A 21,901-nucleotide genomic window follows, 5' to 3' on the forward strand; every position below is an offset into this window, starting at 1 on the left:
CAGACATCTCCGAGAATGCATGGATCATGCAATCCCATATATGACCAAGACACTCTCCACAAAGGGACAGCATCCTGTCTGGTGGACCCCAGCCATAGACAGATTGTATTACAGAAGATGGAAGCTACTGCAAGACAGAGCATAATTCCATAAAGGGAGGGCATGTCTGAGCAGCACTAGTAAGGATCTATTTTCCATCATACAAAATCCATGGGCAACTTTGAGAGGGAAATCAAGAGGGACACTACAGATAACCGGAAGGCCTTCTTCAGTTATGTTAGCAACCTGGTCAGGATCCATCCTCTATGCCCATAGGTAGTACACAACAACAAATATTTCACTGACACCACAGATATCGAGAACATTGTGGCAGACAGGTTCAGTGCAGGTGTCACCCGCCCTCCCCCAAAATAAGGCATAGTTATCCCAGCTGACCGTAACCTCCCTGTCATCACAGATGTCCAGGAGAGAGCCACCCTCAGGACAGCAGAATACACAACGTGGATGGGACCTGATGGTATCCCCAGTTGCATGCTACATAAACTCTGACAGGAGCTAAACACACATATAGAAGTGCTATGTAACACTAGCCTGACTACAGGATATGTACCTGTACACTGGCGCACAGCAGCAGTGGTTCCACTCCACGAAGGAGGCACCTCAACATACCAATACAATACAACACAATACATTACATTACAATACAATACTATACACTATGCTATTGCCCCTGGGACTACAGCAGCGTACTGTTCTGCTACCCAACCATTGTGACACATGTGGTGTGATGGTACCTGCTGCTGTCACACAGTTACACAGGGTGACTCATATGGCATATTACCTATCTGACTAACATTCAGCAGGGGTATGTGTGACATGTACTCATGGGGAGTCTTGCTTCTTAACACTGTGTGGTTTATTGCAGGGTATGTCTTATCTGTGGGTAGGAACTCTTACCTCCACATGTGCACTCTATTGCAGTGGCATGGACGGCACACAGCAGACATTTAGGTTGTGGATGGTGTGAGGTGTTACTATGGTTGTTGGACATCTGTCATGGGTGTGACTTACAAATGTAAATCCAGGAGTGGTAACCTCTATCTGGGTAGCATATGTGTACTCTGTGGTGTTGTCAGTCACTGTGCATTGGTAATGTGTTTGAGTGCATTGTCACAGTGTTGTACATGTCACTGTGTCCTTCTCCATATCTGTAGCTGTCATGTGAGGTCCATACCATGGCATCCATTATGTGGTGTGGAGGGGTACACCGACCTACATGTCCATAGCTGACACACCATGTCCGCTGACACATACCATGTGCAGGTATTCCAGGGATAGTGTGCCACTGTGAATATCATTGGGGCCACTATTGTACACATTTATGACCCTGTTCACCCCTGACACATGCAGTGGTGGGCAGCCAATAACATATCAGGTGGTTACTGGTGTAGGTGATCTGGAATGTGGTATGGTACTCCGGTTTTGACACTGGTGTTCACTCCATGCCTTTGTCACCAGGCACCTGTTGCAATACATCTGTACACATGTGCCTCACTCAGACTTTATATACATATCTCTCTCTCTCTCTCTCTCTATATATATATATATATATGTATATAGATATGTCTATATATATATGTCCATATACATATACACATATATATATATATTGATGTACATATATTGCTATTGATGTGGAGGGGGGACACAGAGGGGGTGTGAGTGACAGAGGGGGTGGGACAGGCTGTGTTGCAGGTCGTCATATACAGTCATACCTGTAGGTGGTCAGATCAGTCTGTCTATGTATATGTATCTACATATATCTATATCTGTATGTGTGCATTACATAGATATGTTTGTACAATATTCCATCTACATCTGTCTATGTATTCCTACATCTCTCTCTCTATGTATGTATACATATATGCATATCATATATATATATATATATATATATATATATATATATATATATATATATATATACACACATACATATGTTCACATACATACGTATCCATATGTTAGACAGGTATATCAACATATTTGTCTACCATACTGTATACACACACTAACATACTGCTAAACATACATAACTGGGAAACCTACTTTGTACATGGCACTACAACCTACAATCAACCAACATTGATATGTGCACATAGATGCTCTCACATACAAATGTATGTACAGCCTTCACTGATTGTTGCTGTATGTCTCCTGCCCTTTACACATCTTCATATACATATGGATACAGACCAATGACACATATGGAGGGTTCACAGTATGTAGACCTTTATAGTATTACTTTACATTACCTGTGTTTGTCACAGCTGCTTGTGTTGCCGTCTGGTTCTCTGTCCTGCTGCTCCACTTCCCAGTTGTCAGCTTTCAGGTAGCTGTTGCTGAACAATTTTTTGTGTCTGCTTAATTGCAGTTTTCTCTGTCTCTGTCTCTCTCACGTCTCTTTCTCTCTGTCTCTCTCACGTCCTTCTCAGGGTGCAATGAAAGTATTGCATGTGTGGGCTGGGAGTACAGCATACTTTGTAGGTATCTGCATATGCCCATGTGATGGCCTCTGCACCAATTGTTAGCCAGCATTTGCTAATTGCATGCAGCCAGTTGTGTACTGATTGCAGTTCTCACTGTGATTTCAGAACAGTGCTATAAAAGGTATGTGAGATAGGCGTAGCCCTTTCAGATTTTAAGGCCAGGGACCATGCTGTTATGCTGTGGACAATGTTCTGTGAGTGTAAAGGTTGGTATCTCTCTCATATTTCCAGGTGTGTTGTAGATTAACATTCCTCCATTCATTTCTCCAGTTTCCTGTACTAACTGTGTATGTACACTGACACCTACAACTACTACTACTGTTAATGTGTGTGTGTGTGCTTTCCTTTCACTTTTGCTTGCACTTTGTTGCTAAGGCTTCAATAGTTGCCCTTTACAGTCACTACTTGTATGCCTGCTAGGTGTCTTGACTGTAGTGTGCTGCTGTAGCTTTCCTATTTTCCATGTACATTCACACCTTGGAATGCTTGCTATATTTGCTAGGGTGTTACAGCATGCAGTGTGGTCTGGCCATGGTGTGGGCCTTGACATCTATTAGGGTATTTGAGTATGCTGCTGAGCAGGCCCCAGAGACTTTCAGGTTCATCTGTTATGTGCCTCATGGAATGGTACATATCAGTGGGGTACACCCATTAAAATGTCTGGTATGCTGCAGTTGTGACTGTGGGTTAGCATGAGCATATGTATTACTACACTTTTTCTGCCATGCAAGTGATGAATACTTTCAGGACTCCATAGTTACCATTGCATGTGTTACACCTTTCTGCCTACTGTTTGTACATTTCACATGGGGTCTGTGGGGCATCCCTGTAAGTCATTCACTGTTGCTATGTCTAGGCTCTTAACTATTCAAATATGGTGGTGTCAGACCCGTCATGTGTACAGATATTTGCAGGTTGTCCACATTTCTGCCTCATGCACACCTTTTTCTGGCAAGTCACTCTGGGCTCAAGTCAGAATATGGTGACAAACATTCAAGTTTCAGACTGCATACCCTTCCAAACATCCCACAAAGTGCAGACCCTGTTACTCTCTGAACTGTCTGCGTTTGTTGTAACATTATTTGTAATGTGTCCCTGGTTTTGGGCCTTTGCTCCACATATTTTATTACTTGGTCCAGATGTGTTCCTGTAAGAGGTTGTGGGGTATGGTCAGTGCTTATCCTGCTGTGAGTATGTGTGTGGCTTGCAAGGTGCTATAGTGACATTATTACCTACTAGCTTCCAACTAGCATGGCTGTTTCTGTTCACACACTACTATTATGGAAATCCACTAGTTTTGATAGTAATTCTAAATGGCATGCTTTGTGTACTACACATCTATATTCCCTTTACATTCATTCCTACTATTACATGATATATTTATTTTAGCACAATGTTCTTGTATAAGAGTCATGGCTTAGTGGTAAGTCATGCAGACTACTGTTTCCAAGGTCCTGGGTTCGGGACTCACAGTGGGATTTTATTTTGCTTTTGAACTGAGTACAGGACCTGTCAATCAAAGTGACTAAGGCACTTTTAAGCAGTTGTAACCGGGTTAGCGCTGGTTTGCGTTGAGCTCACGCATGCGCACTGGCGGTTAGCTCCGCGCACACCCGCTTACAACTGCTTAAACGTGCTTACTCTTGCGCAAACCCACGCTATTTTCTTTGAAAGAAAAGAAAAATGGGGAGACAGGAAAGTGGTGAAAAAGGGGTCACAAAGAGGGTAAGACAGTAGGGAAACAAGCTTGGGATGTGCAGGAGGGATGTAGGTAGGGCCCATAGCTGCCCATTTCTTCATCAGCAACAGCTGTGCATATGTATGTAATTTGGTGTGACATTTGAAACCTTCCACCCCTGAGAGAGGTGTCAGGACAACAATAATACTTGTTGTACAGCTAATTGTAATTGATAGGTTCCATGTCCAGTAGACATATGTGCGGAATGGGCAGCTATGTATGGGGCGTAATTTTTTTGTGGGTACAGAGTGCCCTTTTTTTTTTTTTTTTTTTCAGGTGAGAGTGGTATGTCAGGTGAAGGTAGTCGGTACAGCTGGGGAGGTAGGTTGGGTAGGTAAACAGACAAGACAAACAAGACGCATACAGGGGCGGTGTATGACAGGTGTGGGGGGGTTACACAATTGACGGGGACGGAGGTTTGGTTATCCAGAGCCCATGAGCCCACAGATGGCAACAGTGGAACTGATATCCCCACCCATAGGCAGTTGCCACTGTTCTTTCACTGCCCAGGACGGGGCTGTGCTGGGGGCTGTGTAGGCGGGGCAGCAGGCATGCCCGTTAGTTGTGCCACCCGTGCCTCGAGCTGGCGTGGGGCTCGAGAACAGAGTCCCGAATCTCCCTCGCACCACAGTCCGGACGCCACGGAGGGTGAGTGGTGGTCCTCCTCCGCCACACTTGCAGAGGGGGCGAGCCCCATCCTGCAGCGCTTCCACCTGCAGGTGGCACAGGGCCACCGGAGGAGGGTCCGGACTCGGCACTAGTGCCAGGTGCACTCGCCAGCTGAGGTGGGAGAGGTGGGTCCGCTGGAACCCGCCTTCCCTGTCGTACTATGTTTTGCATTATGTCATGACAGTTTGGGTTAGTGACATATAATACCATTCACAATTAGTTGTAACAGCATGCATTAGTATTCCCATTAACCAAACACCCAGATATTCACACCATTGAACAGCGTGCATAACACATGCATAATTTGAACAGAAATACACAGTCCAACAACATGCAGGGTTAATTGATGGCAACAGGCCATCAGGTGTGGATGTATGAACAAGGCAGATGCATCAACAGACATGCAAATATATATGACCCAACAGGACAAACGTCCAGGGGTGTTAATTGTGATTGCACATGCCATTTTCACGTGGAATGGGTTATATGTGGTTATAGGGTGGGGTGAAGAAAGTAATATTAACACCTTCGAATAACAATACATATGCTATACATTTCTAATAGCTACAGTTATATACACACTACTGTTCTAACTACAGTTTCCTATATGATAACTATTTCAACTTGGTGATAGGACTGCTAATGCAACATCAATATACATTTTATGGTTCTTCATACACATTCATATCTAGCTTTGTTCAGCTACATCAGGGCTACATTTGCTTTATATAGCTGTAGACAAGTGTGGATGTTTGGTATATCAGACAAACATCCTATCTGCATATTGCAGACTGAGAGCAACATATCCTGATTTTGGGATACACATTCCAGATGCAGCAACACTTTGAACAGATTTTGCTGTTTGGTTTTGAATCTCACATGCATTTCATTCTGTCTTGACTGCAGTATACTTTATTCAGGGGTTATTACTACTGTACTGCTGGATTCATGGCACTTTCTCACACTCTCTCACTTGCTTTCATTTTACTATTCAGGATGGTACTTCTAGGCTTTACTGACATGTTTTAACAGTAGTTATTACAATCCTTTCCAGCAGTCTCACTTCTGTCATGTTTCAGTATTTCCACAGGGATATATTTCACACATGTGATTTCATCATCTTCTGCAGCTATACTTTTCAGCCTGCTGCAGGTTGTGTACTATTTTCTTACAGGCAGGGCATTTTTATTTCAGAATATATGTCGGACAGTTTCATGTTTAGGTTAAACTTACAGGCTGACACACTTTTGTAATCAAGCAATACTTGCATACACTTTCACACTGTTACTTGCAGATTTTATTCCTTACTGACTACACTGCACTCTTTTGCTGACTGTCATACTTTTATATTTCTTTACAGTTACTGGTAGTGGATTACTGACCTGCCTGGTGGTGCAACCGCACCAGCCTATCGCCATAGGCTCTGCGGTTCGCAGAACGGACACCTGCAGCTGTAATATAAATGAAGTAATATTGGAATACACATCTCCATAATATCAGCTAGTTTAATTTCTTACATACATAATTAAATGTTACTTACTCAGTAGTTGGGCGTTGGGTGTTTGCCGGGCCTCCTGGATCCAAAGGTTCAGTTGGTCCTGCTTGCATCTCTTCAGGTCCGCATGGTGGTGACGGACCTGCTCACCAGTCCTTGGAATCCCTGTGGCACTGGTGAGATCATGAGCCAACCGGTCCCACGCCTCAGCCCTGTATGCTCCCCAGAAGACCTGGCCCTGCATGAGTTGGGCCTCATGATTATGGACTAGGAGCCAGACCATGTACCTGGACTCCTCAACACCCCACCTCTGTGCTCGAAAGCGACTACCCTCTCCTACTCCTGTCATTCTGCCTGCAGGTCAGTTCTACAATCGTTTATGCTGTGTATTCCCGCCTATGGGGCTTCTATAGTCCGTTTTTCCCGCACATATCTGTGATTGGCCATTTTGGAATTGTATCAACTTCAGTAAACCTGCATTGTCATGCTCTAGTTTGTATTCATTCCTATATATTAGCTATTATTGCATTTGCAGGTACTGCTGTCATGGCTTAGTGGTTCTGTACCTTGACTATGGTGTATAGTATCCTCGGTTCGAACCTGGCCACTGCTTTTTATTTTTCATGACTGTCTAGACATGCTGAGGGGTGTGTCTGTGTAAAGGCAGTTTTGATATGGCTTGCTCAACGCGTTGCCCGTTGGTTAGCTTGTTTGCGGTCGCGCAGCTTAGCATAACGGGGTATGCTGCTTTAAGCCTCATTTGGCCATAGGCATGCATATTACGCTTAGCTCAGGTAGGGGCACATAGATTTAGCATGTTAAACCACTGCTCAGCTACGGGCACTCATTTTGCACCAGTTAAACCACTGCTCATCTACGGGCACATGTACTCACTCTGTTAAACTGTAGCTCAGCTATGGGCATATCTTGCATTTTTTCTTCTTTTGTTACCTCACATGTCTTCAATATAAATGGGCTATTTCATTACATTTTACATAACTTGTGATTTTATGTGTACATATTTGTCAGGGACTTGTTTCCTGCTTATTTTGCAAAAAATAAAATTGGTGTTGTGGGGGCTCGAACCATGAATGCCTGCTCTGCAGCCAACATCTCTACCACTATGCTATTGCTTCCTGGCTTATTTTGCATATTTAGGTCTTATATGCTTTCCCACTGACTGCTAACTGTAGCTGCGCTACGGGCACGCCCGCTCAAATGAGCGCACTCACGGTTAAACATCTTTACAATTTAAAAAAAATATATAACATGTTCATTTATATATATTTTATGCTCATAGACTGTGGGGGCATGTGTTGTGTTGTGTTTATTCACATTTCCGTGGACTCTGTTGTGGGTGTTTACTTTGGGCACTTTTACACTTCTGGGGGCGTGTCCGCTTGCAGGGCTCGGCCTACGGACACGCCCCCTACTGTCTTACATGGACCGTGTTAGACTTAGGTGTGATTCAGCATGCTCTCATGAATATGCAAAGCATGCTGACATCACTCCGTTTAACTGCAGCCTCCGTGTAAGAGTTATAACTCTTACACGGAGGCTTCGTGAATCCTGGGGAATGACACATATTTTAGTTTCAGACTTTACATTCTTCTGAAATGCACGCTAACATAAAACCAGTCATGCTAGCAAGTGTCTAAGTTTATAAAGGCAGTACTTAAATTTTCTCTCTCCCTATATTTGGGAGTTTGCCCCCCATTATATTAGGCTTTGTTCAGATTTTGTGCGTTAACACATTGAGAGGTATGTGTCACTCTTAACAACTGCAACTGTATGTTAAACGTTACAGTTCTAGGTTTGTATCTATCTTAGCTTAGTTACCGCAATCCACTGTCTTCCGAAAAACAGACATTACAAATCAAAAGAAATCACATTTTGAAAAATACATACCTGCAGACCATGCAAAAGCATGATCTTAATCGAAACAAGGCGTAACTACAGATTTTCACACCAACCCCCTTACCTTAAGAACATTGTTCAACAGTAAGGATTCATTTAGAAACAGAATGACATGGAAAATTCCTTGGGATATAGGGAGTGGCACCACAAATAAGTACTGGATGTGTAACAGCTAAGAAACAGCAATAATCAAAACCAAATGCAAGTAAAAAGATCTGCCATGTGCGTTCCTGCAGAGGACTAGAAATACTTTAGGTGTATGCTGCTATACAGAATACATAATGATGCAGCATGCAGATTCAACTACAGTTTTCCATATTGTATTTGGCGACGTTTAGTATGTCATGTTTATTCATAGTAAGACTAGCAATTACAGGGAAACACTGAGTAGTGGGCAGCCTTTGGGTGGTTCTTGCTACTGTGCATCTGGTGGGGTAACGTTCTAATACAAAACCCAGAAGACGTCATACCTCTCAAATGTTCACCATCATGAAGAACGTACCTCGTTTCAGGTATTAAAATGTTCATGTTCCTCGAAGTTCCACATTGAAAGGGTCTGCCACACATTCAGTGTTAGGAATTTTTTAACTGATGTTGTATCTTTCGGCTTTTCCCGGTTAGGGGTCGCCACAGCGGAACTCCGGTCCGCTAATGATTGGCAGTAGATTTTTATGTGCCGAGTTGCCAGCTCTGACGCACAACCTTCAACGAAGGTACGCCCATTCACGCATGTCTCCACACAGAAGACACTTTAGCCGAGAATCGAACAGAACAACGTCTTACTGTGAGGTGACAATGCTACCGCAGCACCACCACCACAGTTAAGTCATATTAATTCATTGAAATATCTTTTTTTATAAATAAAACCATCATATTTTAACCAGCGTATGACCTTCCTCGTTGAAGTGGTTAGTATGCTGTTAGTACGTGCTCCACATTTCCAAGTTTTGCTCATTTATTCCACATTATGAGGGCTAGTGTTCCTCATTTTGGATATGGAAAGTCGAGTGACCAAACCACAATCATCTGGTCTCATATCTCTCAATTGTCAGATTTTTTCAGAATGTCCAGATTTTACCTCAGAATTTCGGTCTGTTCCTCATAAAATGTTTGGTTTTCTAGCAAACCACAAGGATGATCTGAGGAATGAAATTAGTGAATAATGTCATACATTTGAGTTTCAGACTTCATATCCTTTAGAAAATGCATTTTAATACATATCCTGTTACTCTAGCAACTTTCTAAATTTACACAAGCAATATTTAAAATATGTCCCTGTTTTAGGCCTTTGTACCCTCATTGTGTCAGGATTTGTCCAGATTTTTGAGGCTAAGGGGTGAGGTATGTGACTGTTCTCCCTGACCTTCTGTGCAACTGGGATAACTTTGACTTCTGCTTTGGTGTCCTCATTTCTTCATCTGTGTCACCCATTTCAGGCATTTTATCTCCATTACTTCAAGCTTCCCCAAATGCATTGTTTCACTGGCCAGGTTTCTGAGTTGTACAGAAGCACTTGTCTTATCACTGTTTTGTGCACCTTTATTTTCAATTTCTTTGACATTCTTCTATCACACACTACCATTCTGTGCCAGTTGTCTGCAGCACCTCTGATTTTAGCTTTAACCTCCTCATTAAAACCCCTTCTCTTCAACCACTCCATCCGAGATATGTGAAGCTGTTAACATGTTCCACTGTTTTCACCTCTGTTTCAATTTTCAACTTCTGATTTCTCCATTTGCTGCCATAACAACTGTCTTGTCTGTACTGAGTTTCATCCCATGTGTCTTTAGTTTTGCATTCCAGTCCCCCTGTTCAGAGTCTGCTTGTAGTACCACATAATGTAAATACAGCAGCTTTGTTGATGTGCCCCCCAACCTGTTAATTAATGTATTACATCACTAATTTGAACAACACTGGGCCTAGAACTGAACCCTGATGCATACCCATTCCTACTGGAAGCCCCTCTCTGAGTCCAAACACTGTTCATACTTGTATCAGTTGATCCTTGTACATCGCCTGCATTAATTCTACCACTGTTTCTAGGACATCAAACCATTACAGGATGAGCCATCAGCATTCTTGGGACACTGTTATTTGCTTTTTTCAAGTTTAGGAAGGCCCAGTTGGACTCTCATTATCTCCAACCTCTTCTCCATTATGTGTACATCCTGATCAGAAAATGAACTACTTATTTCCCGTCTTACTTTCTAGTGTTAGTGGCTCATCAGGTGGCTCATCAGTTAGCACATTTGCCTTTGATGTTGGAATACTGGAATGCTGTAGTTTCTATTTCCACTTCGTGTGACTGGATTCATTTTCCATTATTGACACTGCAGAGAAATATTAGGGGATGATGCAATTCTGAGTATGCTATCCTTCAGATGAGACTTTAAACTGAGGCCCCATTTTGCCTTATTTGGTGATAGCTCATATGTAAAGATCCCATGGTATTTAATCGAAAAGAGTAAGGGAATTTCTTTTGTGTCCTGGTCAAATTTTCCTTAGTCAGTATAAATGCTATCTCAGGTCTCTGGAAAAGTGATTAATAAAAGCAAATAAATTAAATACTACTCGGTGTATTGATTTATCAGTCACTTTCTATAGCACTTTCATGCCCACAGTTGTGAATGTCCCCTTTGTTTTTGTACATTGGCACGAGAAAGCTTATCCTCCAGTCACCTGAGATACGCCTGTCTCTCCATACCATAATTAGTACGCTCAGAGGCCATTTCTCCCTTAAATCATCCAACACCTTGACCCTATCTGCCTTGATTCCGTCTGAGACTGCTGCTTCCCTGACTTCATTTTCCTTAGTGCTTTTCATGCTTCTTATAGGTTGGGTTCCTTTTCTTTCTCTGCATGGGGACAGAACAGCTTCTTTGGGGTTATCTTCATTCAGGAGCTGCTGCAAGTACATCTTCCATTTGCCTTTGATGTCCCCTGAACTGGTGAGAAGATTATTGTCGGCATCCCTCATGAATGGTGTGTGATAACTATCTTATTTATTTTTCTGTCTTGATCTTGCAACCTGAAAGAGTTTATTTGTGCCATCTGCTGAGTCACTTTCTAGAAGCAGTATAGTTTCTCTGATGCAGTATCCTTTGTCATTGCAATTGCTCTCTTGGCCTCTTTCTTAGCTAACTGGTATAGCATTTTAGCCTGGTCCATCATTTATGTCTTCCCACTTCTTCCTGCACTCTTTCTTTCATTTGATAACTTGCTGGATATCTGCATTTCACTGCCAGTTTTCCTTGTGTGCCTTATTTCTGTTCTTGGCTTAGATGTATATCGGTTCTATACTTTCCCCATATGCTGATTTGAAATGCTGCCATTCTTCATTGACTCCACTCATTTCAACCTCTTCCTGAGGTACTACAGCCCTGAGTATTTAGTTGAATTCCTGTGCTTTTACTCCAGCTAACTTCCATGTCTTCATCCTAGTCTCTGTTGACCTTAGAGCCTTCCTTGACCCCTGCATGTGCCTGATTGTGGCTACCGCAGGTTTATGCTGCAGGTAAACAGTTTCACTGAGAACGACTTTACAATCTCTGATTCTACTGCAATGCCCTTTCCTTACTATTAGGAGCTCTACCTGATTAGCATGTTGACAATTCATGTATGTCATTGTGTGGCTGTCTCTCTTGGTGAGCCACGTATTAGCCATCATCAAGTCATTTATTTATTTATTTGTCTTTGTTTAGCGGGAGAGTCCGACTAAGTAATACCCATTGTCAGCAAAGGCCCAGAGAGAAAAGCTTCATTTGCTTACATTGCATTATACTAAGTTCCATTTGCTGGACAGAAGTCTAGAATAGTCTCTTTTTCTTTATCCCTGTTGCCCCACCCATGTGAACCTATGAAGTCCTGCTATCCTGTTTTGTCTGTCAGCACCAACTCATTTTGTACCACTTCATCTGGTAGGTCCTGCAGCTACTGCTTATATGCACTCTGCACCCTGATGTGGTGAATAGCCTCATATTATGAAAACCACCCTATCTTTTCACTGGACTCTGATTCCATTGAGTCTGTCACTAATTCTGATGACATCAGTTACTCTCTTCAGAAGACTCATTCCACAATTTCAACATCATTTCTATTCTGCCCTCCCCTTGAGTAGTGACTTTGCTGCATTGCCCGCCTCCTCTCCTGGATATTCAGGATGTTCTGTCTCTTCCTTATTTTCATGTTATGTACTTCCAAGTTGTGTCCTGTCAGTGAATTAACTTGAGATTAGTCCTTCTGTTTTTGCTCCAGGTGAGAGAAGGAGCATAGGGGCATTTTCCTAGCTTTTCTAGCAATTACCAATTACAGGAAAGCCTGAAAATTGCTTCTTAGGAGACATTTTGGGATGAATGCTACTGCTTTGATCCTGGTGAGAAAAGGAGCAGAGGGCATTGATTCCTGTTTGTCTCTGAGTGGACAGTATGTGGTGGACTTATTTAAGTAAGATGAACCAACCATTTAAGGAACAGATCCTTAAATATTTGAGTGATATATGGGTTGGGAATATGTTCATTGCTTTTACTAATTATATTTCTTCTAACCCTGGCCATTCTTTCTGTTTTATGGTTTTGCAATTAATTACAGCAAATATTAGGGGTGGTGACATTGTGAACATGACTGAAGTGGCTGAAATTAAATGGATTGGCACACTACAGGCTGATAAAGTTCCAGGACTTAATGGTGCAGTACCTTTAAACCCCACATTGAAAGCTCATAGACTTTTTCATTGAGTTTTAACAGTTGTGTTTTTTCATTGACTGTGTGCTTTACTGGTTGTAGTGCTTCATTGCATACTTTGTTTTTAAATGTTTTAGCTTGTAGTTGTTGAGATTTGATCTGAAGAAGCGCCTAGAGAATGAAAGCGCTTATCGTTTTTATATACATACTTTTTAATAAAACGTGTGCTTTTCAGCCATGGTTGCCAGACCATTCTTTTTTCTTTGACTTTGCTGCTTTGTCTGGATGCAATTTTTGTGAAAACCTCTTTAGGACCTTTGTGCAGCTTGGCTTTCTGCTGCATACAGCTGCTTTGGGTTCTGCCTAGGGTATCTAGCAAGAGAAGACTATAACAAGTATACTGAGCCTTGCAACATCTTGGTTAATACTACTCAGGAAGCAGGCTGAGGTTAATGCTACTGTTTTGCTTCTGGAGAGAGAAGAAGCAGAGAATCATTAATTCCTAGCTGTGTGCAGTTGTGTTGAGACCAGCATTATCTTTACCTCCAGTAATCAACTACACCTTATAGGTGCCACTCCCTCTTCAGCCCATGTTACTAACCATCTTGAACCATGGATTTGCAGTTCCAGCCATCTCTGCAGCCAGCTTGGTTGAAACGGGCATCCAGAGACAATGTTGCAGTTGTCTTGTATTTACTGTACTTCAACAAACTAACACAGTGTGTGACAGATTTAGTTACAGAATGTTAATGAAGGCAAAGCTCTCACACAAAGCTACAATAAATAACATGCAGATTTTCAGTATCAGTCAACACCACACTAAACTAATCACACAAAGTTAAGATCAAACACATAGACATAAATATACAAAGGCTCTTAAAAGTAACCTACCTAAACCAAAAAGACCTACTAAATGTAACCTAAGAAACAAGCACCCTCAGAAATCTTACAAACACACAACACAGGCAGCACCCACCATGAAACATGCATCTAAGAGTCACACTGACTCAGTTTGGAAGTCCATAAGGTAAACTCCACACAATCCAATATTTTAGTAATAGGTGACTCTATAGTGAGACACACCGATGTACCACTCATCAGCTGTGCAAGAAAAGGGATACAGTCAATTGCATATTAGGTGCCAGGATTTGTTACATATCACATGTGCTCAAGTTCTTGTATCATAAGTATACATATGTCACAATAATGGTTGGGTATAGATTACTTGAGACATACCTCCCCGGACTATATGAAGAGAGAAATGATGGAGCCTTCAGAATATGTGTATGGAGTAGGTATGAATCTAGCATTGAGCAGCATTTGTACCATCACCAAGAAAGATGCCGCAATATGAAAAAATGGTTATTGACTTCAACAATTGCCTTCTAAGGGTGTACAATATATATCAGCCTGGGAAGAGATGGTAGACAGTCCTTAGCTTATACCTAATCCCCCAAGGCTTCGGTATATGGACTAAATTCTTGTCCACCCCCATAATGCCCATTTTAGGCAACATCAGTCTTCTAAAGCTTCCAACATAACAAAACAGAAACTGGATAACACAAAACTATTGCTGCACAATGCTAGGAGCCTTAAAAAAAAAAAACTCCACTTCCTACATGCACTCCTAACCCTGGAAAAATGCTGATATATTCATTGTCACATTGACCTGGTTCAAGATGAATGAGAGCAGGCCATCAGTGCCAAGTATGAATGTCTACCACACATTCAGCCCCGCCACATTAAAGGAAGGCATTAAAGGTGATAGTGTCTCCATATTCTTAAAATAATCACCTCCAGACTCATTAGATAAGACAGTGACCCAGAACTCCTCCATGTCCAACATAGTATTAAAAAGAGCCCCTCTATGTTCCCTGCAGCCCATACCTCCTAACTATGTATATATATGGCATCCCTATGCTTTAAGCCAAACACCATTCTCCTAGGAGATTTTACCCCTTCATTAACTGTGAAACAAACATCATTCGATATGCATGCCCCAGAATTTCTGGACTTCATTAATACAAGGTCTTTGGACCAGTCAGTCTACACTCCAACTAGGGGTGATAAAATACTGGACCTGGCCCTTACCAATATGAGGCATCTTTGGTCTCCCCCAATTGTAACTTTGTCTTTGATGAAACTGGATAACAATTCAGTCACATTCACCATAAGACTGAAGCTGGAAGCATCTTCCAGTACCTCAGTATTCAAAGAGTATGCCAAGGCTAATCTACTAAAAGTGAGTGATGACCAGGCTAAATAAAAAGCCACTTCCATTTTGACAACACCACTACTTATGCGGAATCCTTTACTGTCAAATTCTATGCACATGTAAATAGCTGCATTGACACATTTTTCCCTCTCAGAAGTAAAAACAATAAATTTAAAAATAATTCCCTGTGGAGGAATCCTAATATAAACATACACTATAATAAAATGAGAAAAACTCATTGCATGCAAAAAATAAATTTAAATCCCAAGATGCCAATAATGTTCTTGATGAATTTAACAAGAAATTCAGGACCCTGATCAAATCAAACAAAGTCAGATATGATGTAAAAATAGCCACCCAGATGAAACAAAAACAAAGCATTCTTAACTGTATTAGAACTCTCTCTGAAACAAAGCTCAGCACTGTGCAGAGGTAATAGTAAAGGATATCATATAGTCAGACTTAGAGGAAATGGTCAATCTACTAATGGACAGATTTAGTTCAAGCTTCACCCCCTCTCCCCTCATATATTCTCAGATCACATGCACGCATCTACACTCCCTCAATTCTCCTAAGAATAAATACTCAAAGTGCTATCCAAGGCCAATAACACTACTTTTATGGGACCAGATAACATACAAGACTGCCTACTGATCAGCCCGATGATTTGTCTGACCACACACCCCCAACAGAGATTATTTACTATCAGACTTCACTCTGAGTGAATGAAGACAGCAACAGTAATCTCCTTGCACAAAGGTGGGGTGTCAATGGAACCAGGTAATTACAGACTCATAAGCCTGACCAGCCTCATCTGTAAGGGTATGGAAAGATTCATTACAGAACTGATTAAATAAAGATGTAGGTAACCTAAGAATTCTTTACCTAAGACAGTTTGGATTCATCAAGGACAGATCCTGCCTACTTAACCTGAGTGACTTCTTTGAGAAGGTTACTAAAGCAATGGATGAGGGCAAATCAGAACACACAGCATATCTAGACTTCAAAAAGCCATTTCAACACTCCCCCCATCATAACATATTATAGAACTCTCCCAGATAAAAGTAAATTTCTATGTAACTCATTGGTTATCAAATTAGTTTACAAACAGGACACAGGAAATTAGAGTGGGAAGTTGTACATCTTCTAAAAGACTTGCCATTAGTGGCAATACCCCAGGATTCAGTCCTTGGGCCACTCCTCTTTGGCATTTACTTATTCGAAGTCAAAACAAATATTAAGGATTTATGGCTGACCAAGTTTGCAGATGACTGTGAACTTGGTGCTGTCATAAACTCCAAAGAGGACACTAAAATCCTTCAAAAGGGCCTTTCCAAAACAAATAGTTGGTGTTAAACCATGTACTAAAACTAAACATCATGAAATGTATGATAGCATCCTACAGCAAGTGTGACTTCCCTTATAACCTATGTTGACAACAAACCGTCCTTTGACCATCATGTACCACTATTGTAAGGAAGTCCTTTTTCATTGCATTTCTTATATTTAAAGGTATGACATCCAGGTCCAGGGATATAATCATTCCACTATACAAGGCCGATGATTAAGTATAATACCCTGTTTGATATGTACCTACCCAAACACTTGTCAGAGCTCGAAGCACATCACTTTCTCAGTAAAAAAATTAAGGACTTAAATCACAAAAACTGTGCAGACCATCTCAAAGTCTTGTCTCTCTTATTGGTATTATACAGGTTACTAAGAAACAATCACTGCTTCCCATATAGACCATCAACAGCTCCTGTCCTGTCAAATGTATTGCACATTCTCAAGTCCAATGGTAGAGTGAGTACCCACCCAAGGGATCTCATTCTCTTTTTGCTACATAAATAAAACATGTTGGAGGGATAGGTATGTATCACAGGGAATGCCTCTTCCATAGAATGTCTTCCACTCACATAAAGCATTGTACTTCTCTTACTCTGGTCAAATGTAATTTGGATGAATGGATAGGAAACCATAAATGCACCCCCCAATTAACTTTTTGATGTATACATATATATTTACTATTAATTCAATGTTTCTTGTGGTTAGACACAACAGTTAAATGTCCCATCATATATTTGTTGTGCCCTGCTCTGGGTTATTCATATGTAAAATATAAGGGTTAAAACTACCATGGAAATGTAATTCTAAGTTTCTTAACATCCTCACAGATCAATAACCTAGTAACTTCCTATACACTTATGAACTTACGACCCAATATTCATTGTAATGATCCTTAGTTCATTTATAGCCAGAGAGTAGCTTATTGACCTAGGGCTGCTGGGCTTTATGGCAGGCATACACTGGATAAAAGGGGCATGTAGACTCCTTCTGAAGTTAGTGTGGGTTCCTGGTATATATAAGCCAGGTCCTTAACCCACTTAGTACAAGTAAATACTCATTCCAATTTTGATGATGTTAGCCAATGGGTCCATATCACCTAGAGCCAACGTTTATACCACCACTGACCTCTCTGCAAGGGATACTGCACACCACAGTTTATGCCCAAAGTGGTTGATCTACACAACTCTTCCCCAGATAAATGTCACTTAGGGCACAGCCTGCTGGCCTTACTCTTAAATGTAACTGTGAAGGTTGAGTTTGAACTCTGTACTTTCCATCCTTAAGAAGAAAACACCCAGTGTTGTTTTTTGCAAGGAAAGGGGAACACCCAGACTATGCACAGGCAATGACTAGAGGTCAAGCTTAAACCTTGGACCTTGTTATTGTAAGGGAAAGACATTAGCCATTATACCAACTGTGTCTTCACCACATAAATAGAAATGTACAATTTGATCAGGTGTATTGACATTTATGAAGCCCAGAAATCTTTGGACATATTTGTTGTTGGTAGTATATGTTTGCATATTTCTGCGCAGATAGCTGATATCACCCATAAGAAAGTTTTTTAGTACAATGGTTAAGTTTTCGAACTCCTAAAATATTCTGCATCTGCTGAAGAGGTCATAGACTGGGATCTATAATTGACTATAATGTGGTAATTCATTTTATTGTTCAGGCTTTTGGCATTTAGCACTGCTACCTTGATATTAATCCAAAATGGAGTTTGTTATGTTGGGATGTGCATCAAGTGAACTTTGCCTAAAAAAAGGCACTATGGGAGTAGCAAAGGTTTCAACCAGTATGTAAAAGTCAAGGGGGAAGGATTCAGGCCATCCCTGGTAAAACAGGTGGGTCTGATGGTCATTTCATGCCATACAGATACACAATGGAGCCCCTAAAATGACACAAGTTTACTATTCAGGTATTTGATCCAATTATTTTATATTTGAATTTAGACATAATTCTTGGTGATGGTAGAATGTGACTCGGTGCCAGGGCATTGCTTTCTTTGAAGATGTGAGCAGAGGGCTCAGCAATGTATATCTGAATCTCCCACAGGGTGGAATACCTAAGATAATTCATCCTTACATGGGCAACTACAAAGTCATACCAGTAGTCCCATTCTTGATTCCCAGGTCAGTGAGGAGGTGTTTCCAGCCTTCTCAGGACTTGGAGGGTGATCCCTTGAAGAGGAAGCACAAACTCACAAATCTGGAGGACCTTTATAATTTCCCAGTATTCTATTATGTATTTATTTTTTTCTATTTCTGGCCTGTAAAATTTCTGAATTTGAAGAAGTCACTTTGCAGGCTGTCCTTAGATATAAGTGTCACACAATCTTTGTTGGCCAAAAGACCAAAGAGGATAATTCCATTGACCCAAATATATCAGCCCTGACTGTGGTCTGAGCAGACTGGAAGTGATTTTTATGAATTTGCTTTGACATGGACAACCATTACTATGGACTAGTGGGTCCTGGATGTTATTATAATAGATCACGTCTTAAAGCTCATTGGTTCTCAATCAGAAAGAGCTCCTCATTACTAAAGGGCCACACCATCTTGGCAGCTCTGTTGTGACAGGCCAGATTCCAGTACTAAAAATGGCCATAGAGGCAATCCCTAATTCTGAATGTTGGTTTTACTCTTCTTTCTGGATTTGACATGGATGGATGGCTTCTGTCACATCCCAGACATCAGCAGCTGCATACTGCACACCTAGTGCAATCATTTCTCGATAGTGACTTTCTAGGGAGTCATGTCTCTACTGCCAAAAGAGTGCTTGGCTGGTAGAACCGGACATGTTAGATTCTTTGTAACACATCAGCATCTGGAGTTCTCACATACAATTCCTTAATTTTGCTCTGTATAGGCATCACTTTCTATGTACACTGATGCCACTGGACCTTTCTTCAGCACCAGAGCATTTACTAAGGTGTTGACTGTGGTGACAAATGCCTTGCAACAAGTCACTCATCAAGCTGTGACATACTTTGAGGCAGTTCTGACTCCATGGATTCTGAAGATTGTATAAGAGCATAAACAAACAGAGAGTACCCAGGAAGCAAAGGAGGTGTTGGTTGAAAGTGAGATGGCAGAATGGCTCAAAAAGGTAACACAAGCTTTTTATGTATATAATAAAGGGGGAAGGGGTGGACCAACCTGGCAAGGCTAAGCAAACATGGAGTGGAATTTAGAGGAAACTTAGAAAAAGCAGATATATTGAATGAATATTTCATTACAGTCTTAATGGAGGAAAGTGAGGGGGAGTGACAACCTGGGATTGTGGTAGAAGAGAGCGGAAAGAGCAGTGGCCAGACACTTGGACAGAGATGGAGAAGATGGAGAGTAATCTGGCTGTCCTCGGAGTTGACCAAGTAGGCTGTCTTCAGTAGTCCTCAGTTATTTGGCCAGTGTGCTGGCAGATCCCACAGACAAACAACTTTAGCAAATCACTGGCCCTGATCAGAGCATCCCATCGATACCTGAGCAATATTTCCCTTGGTAATAAAGAACATGACATCATTTGACTTGTTCAGAGTCACAGAGTTAGAATTAATTAGAACAACAGGAAGAATAGGTAATATTAAGAATTACATAGAGGGTCAAGAGAACAAATGGATCATACGTCTATAAGCGCATAGAATGAGCGCTTTGAATGATAGGACAACATTAAAACCTTTTCTCCTGGCTAGACCTTATGCACACTAGACGTTACATTATCTTAGGTTTTCTGTGAAGGGACTACTAACAAGAGTCATATAAGTTATTTCTTATTTCTTTTTATGATATTTTTATATTATGTTTTTACAGATGGGGTGGTTTATTATACAATGTTATATCAATTATATTTATATATTTATTTGATTAAGTAGTTTTATAAAGTGTCCATTCACAATCTAGAAGTCTGATTTTATAAAAATAATGTTTTTAACATTTGTATATGAGGTTTATGTATGTGTGATGTCACAATTGATTCTTTAGTGTGATTGGTGTCCTGCATATGAACTTGGTATTTATTGATGTCAGTTAAGACAGGGCATTTGAAAGTCTGATGAAACTTTTTGATAACGTGAAAGTGTTCACTGTGTCCCTGTTCGTGTGGATTAATTAAACTTCTCTCTTGTTTATCTGCTGTAGTACTGCCTCCTTGACGTTTTTTAGAGAATAGTGCATTTTTGGCTTGGGGCACTTTATTCAGGATGGTTGTGTGTTTTTTACTGTAGTCACAGAGTTAGGCAAATGGAGTCTGAGGAAATCAAACCCTGTACTACGGATTGGTGCACTGTCAATGAAGCCTTGCCAATCCAGCTATTAATTTCCATATTATGCTCTAGCAATGTCAGTTATTATTCATAGGTTCATAGATGTATACTGGGCTAATGACCACCAGACCTTTGTAAGCCTTACCACTCAACCCAACCCAATTGCATTCCCTTGTAACATGTGTGTCTTAATTGAGGGAGTATGTTTGTTAGGAGGAGTATGTTTGTTTGGAGGTTTCTAAAAAGTTATGTGTGGAGGGGGATGTTATTTAGAGAATGCTTACTGTCAGCCTCTGTCTATAACAGACATGGGAGCTAGCCTGGGGATGAATTTGCGATTTCCCATTCAATAGTCAAAATTGTGTTTGAACAGAGTTAGGGATGGACTCTGCTTCACATGGAAGGGGAGCCTATTCCAGAGCATGGAGATTCTCTGAGTTACATATTTGTCTCACCAGCATGTTCTGTTTGTTTTGCAAACAAAGTTCAGATCCCTAGATCTAGTATGTCTGGTGCTGCTCATTTTGTAGATGTGCAAAAGCTCCATCAGGGCTGGACCTAAGGATGCTTTATATGCCAAACATAGATTGCCTCCAAACAGCCTGTAGGAGACCATGTATAGAGACAGGGCTCTAAGGCAATCTGTGCAGGACAGTGTGTTAATGCCTTGGAGCTTCTTGGTGAGGAACTGCTGCATATGCCTAGTCAAGTAGATGCCAAAGGGGGCATTGTACTCAGTGATGGATCTGATAAGGGGTAAGTAGAGTGGTACTATAACTTCCTTGAACCTGGATGCCATACCCTTACTTGTAAGTTGGGTGACATAGAATTATTTTCTTACTACCTTGGCTTTGTGTTGGTCAAAGGCCTGATTACTGTCTACATGTGTTCTCAGATCTCTAACTACCAGGTCAGCAATTAGGGAAGCCGTATCATTGGAGTAATTGACCTGGGTAGACATTTCCCCAAAAGGCACAGTAATGCACTTCTTTGCATTGAATTTTAATCCGTGGTTTTGGCACCA

The sequence above is a fragment of the Protopterus annectens genome, chromosome 11.part0 (assembly GCF_019279795.1).
Source record: "Protopterus annectens isolate FY-2018-M chromosome 11.part0, PAN1.0, whole genome shotgun sequence".
In the NCBI taxonomy this organism is placed as follows: Eukaryota; Metazoa; Chordata; order Ceratodontiformes; family Protopteridae; genus Protopterus; species Protopterus annectens.